The sequence below is a fragment of the Musa acuminata genome, chromosome BXJ1-3 (assembly GCF_036884655.1).
Source record: "Musa acuminata AAA Group cultivar baxijiao chromosome BXJ1-3, Cavendish_Baxijiao_AAA, whole genome shotgun sequence".
Taxonomy (NCBI): Eukaryota; Viridiplantae; Streptophyta; class Magnoliopsida; order Zingiberales; family Musaceae; genus Musa; species Musa acuminata.
The window spans coordinates 30324163-30330618 of NC_088329.1; positions in this window are offsets into that span (position 1 = coordinate 30324163).

Genomic DNA, 6456 nt, shown 5'->3' on the forward strand with positions numbered 1-6456 from the left:
TGAAATAAGGAAGATCCTCATTTGGGTCTTCCAATAAGTGTAGTCCGTCCCATTGAACATTGGTGGATGTGTAATAGAATGACCCTCTTGGTTTCCGACGTATGCTATCTCTCTTGGGTTTTAATCCATTTGAGAGTTAACCCCACTCTGATACTAATTGTTAGGATCAAGAGCACTAAGGGGGGGGGGAGTGAGTTAGTGCAGCGGAAAACTTTCGACGATTAAAACTGCATTCGTACGATAAGAGCGATTTTGGTAGAAAAGCTGATTCATAAATCACTTAAACTTGTGATCAAGCAAGATGCAATTAAAGCAAGTCTATGAAGGCAGTTTGCAGTTATGATGGAAATTAGAATGTAAGTGTAAACTGAAATATGATGTTCGTACGATAAAACTGATTTACGTCTAAGCGCCGATTCAAAAAATACTGAACTTTAAAACACGATCGTAAATGCGTAGAAGGCAGTAAGCTATTGAGGAGGTTTGCAGTAAAGATAATATGCTCAAAGTAAACGCAAACTAAGATTTAGAGTGGTTTGGTCAATCTTGACCTACATCCACTTTTGGCTCCCTCCACCGACGATGTCACCGACGTCCACTAGAGGCCTTCCTTCAATAGGCGAAGGCCAACCACCTTTTTACAGTTTTACTCCTTTTGACGGGCTTAGGAGACAACCCTTACAGAATTTTCTTTCCTCTCTTGACAGATCAAAACTTGGAAGAAAAGAGGAAGGAGAACTTTTAACTCATACAACACTTTTGAGCTCTAAAAATCACAGAGTAAGATCAGGATTTCGGTGGTTTTTGGTTGCTCTTTCATTGCTGAAAGGGTGGGGTATTTATAGGCTCCAACATAGTTTGAATTCCGAGCTCAAAACTATCAATTCCTGGAATTCCGGGGTCTGGAGGTTGCACCGCCTGGTAGAGTTCGAAGACTGAGCCTCTAGGTAGTGTCACCTCTTGTCAGGGGCGGTTGCACCACCTGCCAGAGCTCGGAGACCGAGCTCAGCAGTGCCACCGCTTGACTGGGGCGGTTGCACTGCCCAGCCAGAGCTTGGAGATTGAGCCCTAGGCGGTGCCACCGCCGACCCAGGTGGTGCCACCTTTGGCCAAGTAATCTGGGTCCGAGTGGGCTGATCCATTCGGCCCAATTTGGGTCTGTCAAGGGCCCAATTGCCCCAAGATTAAGTTAATGGGATCACCTCCCATTTCTAACTTAATCATCGTGCTAACTACAAATTTCTTAAGACATTTACTGCAACTTACTCCGGTGCGTCAATCGCTTCTTCCGGCGAGCTTCCGACGAGCTTCCGTCGATCATCCGATAAACCCTCGGTGATGCTCCTGTGGACTTCCGACAAACTCCTGGACTTTCGATGATCCACTTGGCAAGTTCCGACGAGCTTCTTTGGCAAGCTCCTGGACTTTTCGGATTTGTTCCTGTAGAACCTCCGACGACCATCCGAACTTCCGTCGAATTCTCGAACCCCTAACGTGATCATAGTCTTGACTCCGGCGCAACTCCTGCTGCATGTCTTAATTTCATCATAGTTAATCCTGCACACTTATCTTAACATATGTATTAGATAACAAATGACAATTGACGTCATCATCAAAATCCGAGATTCAACAGAGGTGGTCTCGGGCAACATGCACCCGAGGAGCATGACTCAGGTGGGCAGGCCGCACAGAGGTGGTCTTGGGCAACATGCAGCCGAGGAGTATGACTCAGGCAGGCAGGCCGCGCAGAGGTGGTCTCGGGCAACATGCAGCCGAGGAGCACGACCCAGGCGGGCAGGTCGCGCAGAGGTGGTCTCGGGCAACATGCAACCGTGGAGCACGACTCAGTCGGGCAGGCCGAGCAGAGGTGGTCTTGGGCAACATGCAACCAAGGAGCTCGACTCAGCTGGGCAGGCCGAGCAGAGGTGGTCTCGGGCAACATGCACCCGAGGAGCATGACTCAAGCGGGTAGGCCGCGTAGAGGTGGTCTCGGGCAACATGCAACCGAGGAGCACGACTCAGGTGGGCAGGCCGCGTAGAGGTGATCTCGGGCAACGTGCAACCGAGGAGCATAACTCAGTCGGGCAGGGCGAGCAGAGGTGGTCTCGGGCAACATGCAACCGAGGAGCTCGACTCAGCCGGGCAGGCCAAGCAGAGGTGGTCTCGGGCAACACACACCCGAGGAGCACGACTCAAGCGGGCAGGCCGCACAGAGGTGGTCTCAGGCAACATGCAGCCGAGGAGCACAACTCAGGCGGGCAGGCTGCGCTATGGTGGTCTCGGGCAAGATGCAGCTGAGGAGCACGACTCAGACGGGCAGGCCTCGCAGAGGTGATCTCGGGCAACGTGCAACCGAGGAGCACAACTCAGTCGGGCAGGCCGAACAGTGGTGGTCTTGGGCAACATGCAGTTGAGGAGCAAGACTCAAGCAGGTAGGCCGCGTAGAGGTGGTCGTGGGCAACATGCAGCCGAGGAGCACAACTCAGGTGGGCAGGCCGCGCAGAGGTGGTCTCGGGCAACATGCACCAGAGGAGCATGACTCAAGCGGGCAGGCCATGCAGAGGTGGTCTCGGGCAACATGCAGCCGAGGAGAACGACTCAGGCGGGCAGGCTGCGCAGAGGTGGTCTCGGGTAACATGCAGCCGAGGAGCATGACTCAAGCAGGCAAGCCACGTGGAGGTGGTCTCGGGCAACATGTAGCCGAGGAGCATGACTCAAGCGGGGAGTTTGTTCGGTGAGGAAGGCCGTGTGCTCTTGGTCCTTAAGCACCCTCCTCTCCTATGAAGCCCGCTGCTAAAAGTTGCTCCACCTCCTCACAGCCATCCAAGCCTCCGCCGCGATGTACTGGTTAGCCCGCTGGAGCATCTCCGGTACCGCGGTGGGGGGTCGCTCCGCGAGGGACCAGGAAAATCTGGAAGGTCGCAGGCCTATCATAAACACTTGCATTAACAAAGATGGATGAGCATCCGACAAACCCCGGATTTGCGTGGCAAAGCGATCCACAAAATGTGAGAGGGGCTCGTCCTCCCTTTGGTTGAGTCCGAGGAGCAGTGCAACGGATGGCTTCGGCCGGGCATAGGCTAGGAAGTTAAGCTCAAAGTCCTTGGCGAGCTGATCGAAGGAAGTGATCGCCCCGGGCTTCAGACTGCTATACCATGCACGGGCTAGCCCCCTCAGAGTCGTGGGGAACGCCCTGCACATCAGGGCGTTTGAGGTTCCGTAAAGCACTATTTGGGCACGGAAGGCAGCTACATGGTCTGCTGGGTCGGTGGCGCCATCATACGCATCGAGAGAGGGGAGGCGAAAGTTCGGGGGGACTGCCTGATCTTGTATCTTAAGCGCGAACGGAGACCCTTGGTGCGTGTCCTCCCCGAGCTCTTCCTTTGACATGCGAACCTCTTTTTGCACTTCGTCGAGCCGCTGACTAACAAAGCGTAATTGGGCTCGCAAGGAGTCCGTTGAATTCGAGGATAATGCCTCGGGTTCCGGGCGCCCGCTTGAGTTTGTCATCACCCGATCCTCGAGTGGGGTCGATCGGACCCGAGGCGAAGTGGGGAGCTCCGGAGGTGGCATGTGAGCCCGAACGGGCGGCTCCTGTTGCCGCAGCGGTTGGATCACAAGCGGGTGCGTCGGACGAGAAACGAGTGGGATAATGGATTGCACCATACCCGTCAGAGCTCGGACTTGATGAGTGAGGTCTTGAAAGGCCTCGGACGACACGGGCGACGGGTCGACTGGGGCACCGTCGGGTGGCGACAAGCCCGGGCCGTTGAATATCTGCCAATAGCACTATGAGGTCATGGCAGGGTGTTCATCTCGAGGTTCTCCATGTGGGGGTGTTCCCCTGGAGCCGCGATCGGGTGTGACCCCTCAGTTGCGGGTTCGTTTGAGTTGATCTGCCGATCCCTCAACATTCAGGCCCTCCATCTAGCACCAAAAGTGTTAGTGTCAACAACCTTAAGCCATGGTCCCAAGGCCAATATGGTTAGGTTCGGGTCCGAATGATTGGGGATCTTCCTAGGCGACCCTTGAGACTATTGAGGTGGCCGATTGTGGTGGTCCAATCGCGATGAGACAACCATTTCCTTTGGAAGGGAACTCCTTGCCTAGGCACGTGGTGGGAGGCGCTCTGTCTTCATCCCTGCACATAGGTCGGGTCGGGAGGCTCGACCCGACCCCTCTGACGATCAAGTCAGTTGATAGTAATAGGGGGTTTTTGTTTTTGTTTTCTCCTTCTTCTCCTCCTTCTGAACGTGAGGGTATTTATAGGGAAGGTTACCGTTGCCTGATGTGCCCGCTTGCAGGGAGTAGGATCGTACTCCTGGTAACGTCTGACACCAGTGTTGGCATGGTGCGAAGGATCGGGCTCACGCAGGATGTTAATGTGCCTCGGTCCGCGTTCTGGTCTGTTTTGGCCAAGCGTTGTCAGGTCAACCAAGGCGCGAGGCATCATTCGGGTGCAGCTGACGTTAACCCGCATCCCATCGTCATTTTTGCCCTCATCAGGTACTAACCTCGAAGGTATTGGTGGTGAAAGACATTGGTGCTTGAGTTGAACCAATTTGAACTTTGAGTTATCGCAAATTATTTCTGATAGCGAGACACTCTACTCTACCAGCATATGGGTGAAGCTTGTCCTCACTCTACATGAAACTTCAGTATCCAATCAAAAGTCAATTCACTCGTTAATTCTTAGCTTGGCTTCAATCAATTTGAATTTGACCATCAATACCGAGATGATGCATGCTAAGGAAAAGCTATCTCACCTTCAATTAATCTGATCGATATTTTATAAAGATATTATTAATATCTTATTGTTAGTAAACAAAAGTATCATGACTGATGAGTCAATACGATTTAGTCCACGGGTCGATGTCGGGAGCTTCTTGCTGGGTGGGTAGGATGATGAGGTGGCCGCGCCCTGGGGAAGGAATATTGGTGAATGTTAGTCGGAATATGGACTAGGTCGTTGCTCTCCTTTGCGCGATGGAAGGTGTCTCCTGGGTCGAGGCGTCCATGTTAGAACCCTTATAGATTCTAAACTTGGGATTGATTTCTTTAGGGGATCGGCCTCCTTGGAACTCTATAGGGGTTCCTCCCTCGAAATTACTGCTCAAAGGCTACAGAATAGATTCATCTATTGCTTATAAAAAGAGGAGGAATATATGGCTATTTACAGGGCTTCTAAACCCTAACTCCTAATAGAACTCCTACTCAAGACTCTTATTTCTAACTGTTAGGACCCTTTTTCTGAGCTTTTGAAAAATGTTTATTGAGTTTGTTTAGTCCAATTGTTTATTGAGTCGGTTTGGTTCAATTAGAGTCAAGTAGAGGTTTATTTAATATTTATTTATTATTAGAGCTCAAGTCCTGATAGACTATGGGTAGAACTCTATAAATAGGGATGTAACTGCTTCTTTTCAGTAATCAATGAAAAATACTATTCTATCTTTTGACAAACCCTAGGAGGCCGATCCCCTCGAAGCAATCAAGGAGGGTCGATCCCCTCGAAGTGATCAAGGAGGGTCGATCCCCTCGAAGTGATCAAGGAGGCCGATCCCTTTGAAGCGATCATTATCATCCCCATTTCTCCCCTTTCTTCCACGATAAAACCATAGGGTCTTATCATTTGATATCAGAGCGACAATAAAACTTTAGGGTCTTATCATTTGGTATTAGAGCCTACGATAAGACCTTTAGGGTCTTATCATTTGGTATCAGAGCAACGATCTTTGGCGCAGCCCGCGCTGCCCCATCTCGTTAAAAAAGAAAAAAAAAAGAAAAAAGAAAAGAGAAAAGAAAAAACACGAGAGGAAGAAGAAGCCGCAGCCACCCCTGCGTCCCCTGCTTTCGGCCAGCCCTCCCGCCGCTGCTGCTCTCCGGCCAGCGCCCACCATCGCCCCGCTTCCCGGTCGGCGACCACCGCCGCCGCTGTTCCCTGGCCAGGAGACGACGCTGCCAGCGTCCATCCCAGCCCTACTGCCACCGCCCGCCTCCCCTTGCGTCATAGCGCAGCCGCTCGACCTCTCCTCCTCGGCGATCGTTGGTGACGCTGCTCCCAGCCGCGCAACCACCGTTGCCTCTCCATCGCCGCCCACCTCCCCTTGGGTCGCAGCCGCAGCTGCCGATTGTCGCCCTCCTCGCGGCGACTGAAATAGGGCAACTCACGGATTGCCCTTGTTCCCAGCCACGTCACCACCACTTTTCCCAACCGCATCGCCGCCGCTCGATCACCCGGCCAGCGACCTCTTCTCCTCGTGTCCCCATCTCGCTCGAGTGAGAAGGACCGCCGGCACCGTAGCCGTAGCTGCCGGTTGCCGCAGCCCCTCCTTGCAACGGTTGCAGAAACAGAGCTTCCTCTGTTGCCGCAGCCCCTCGTCGATCACAGCCAAGCCTCGAGTGCCGTCTCCTTCCAACCGACCCACCACCACTGCCAGCCATTGTGCGGCGACCGCT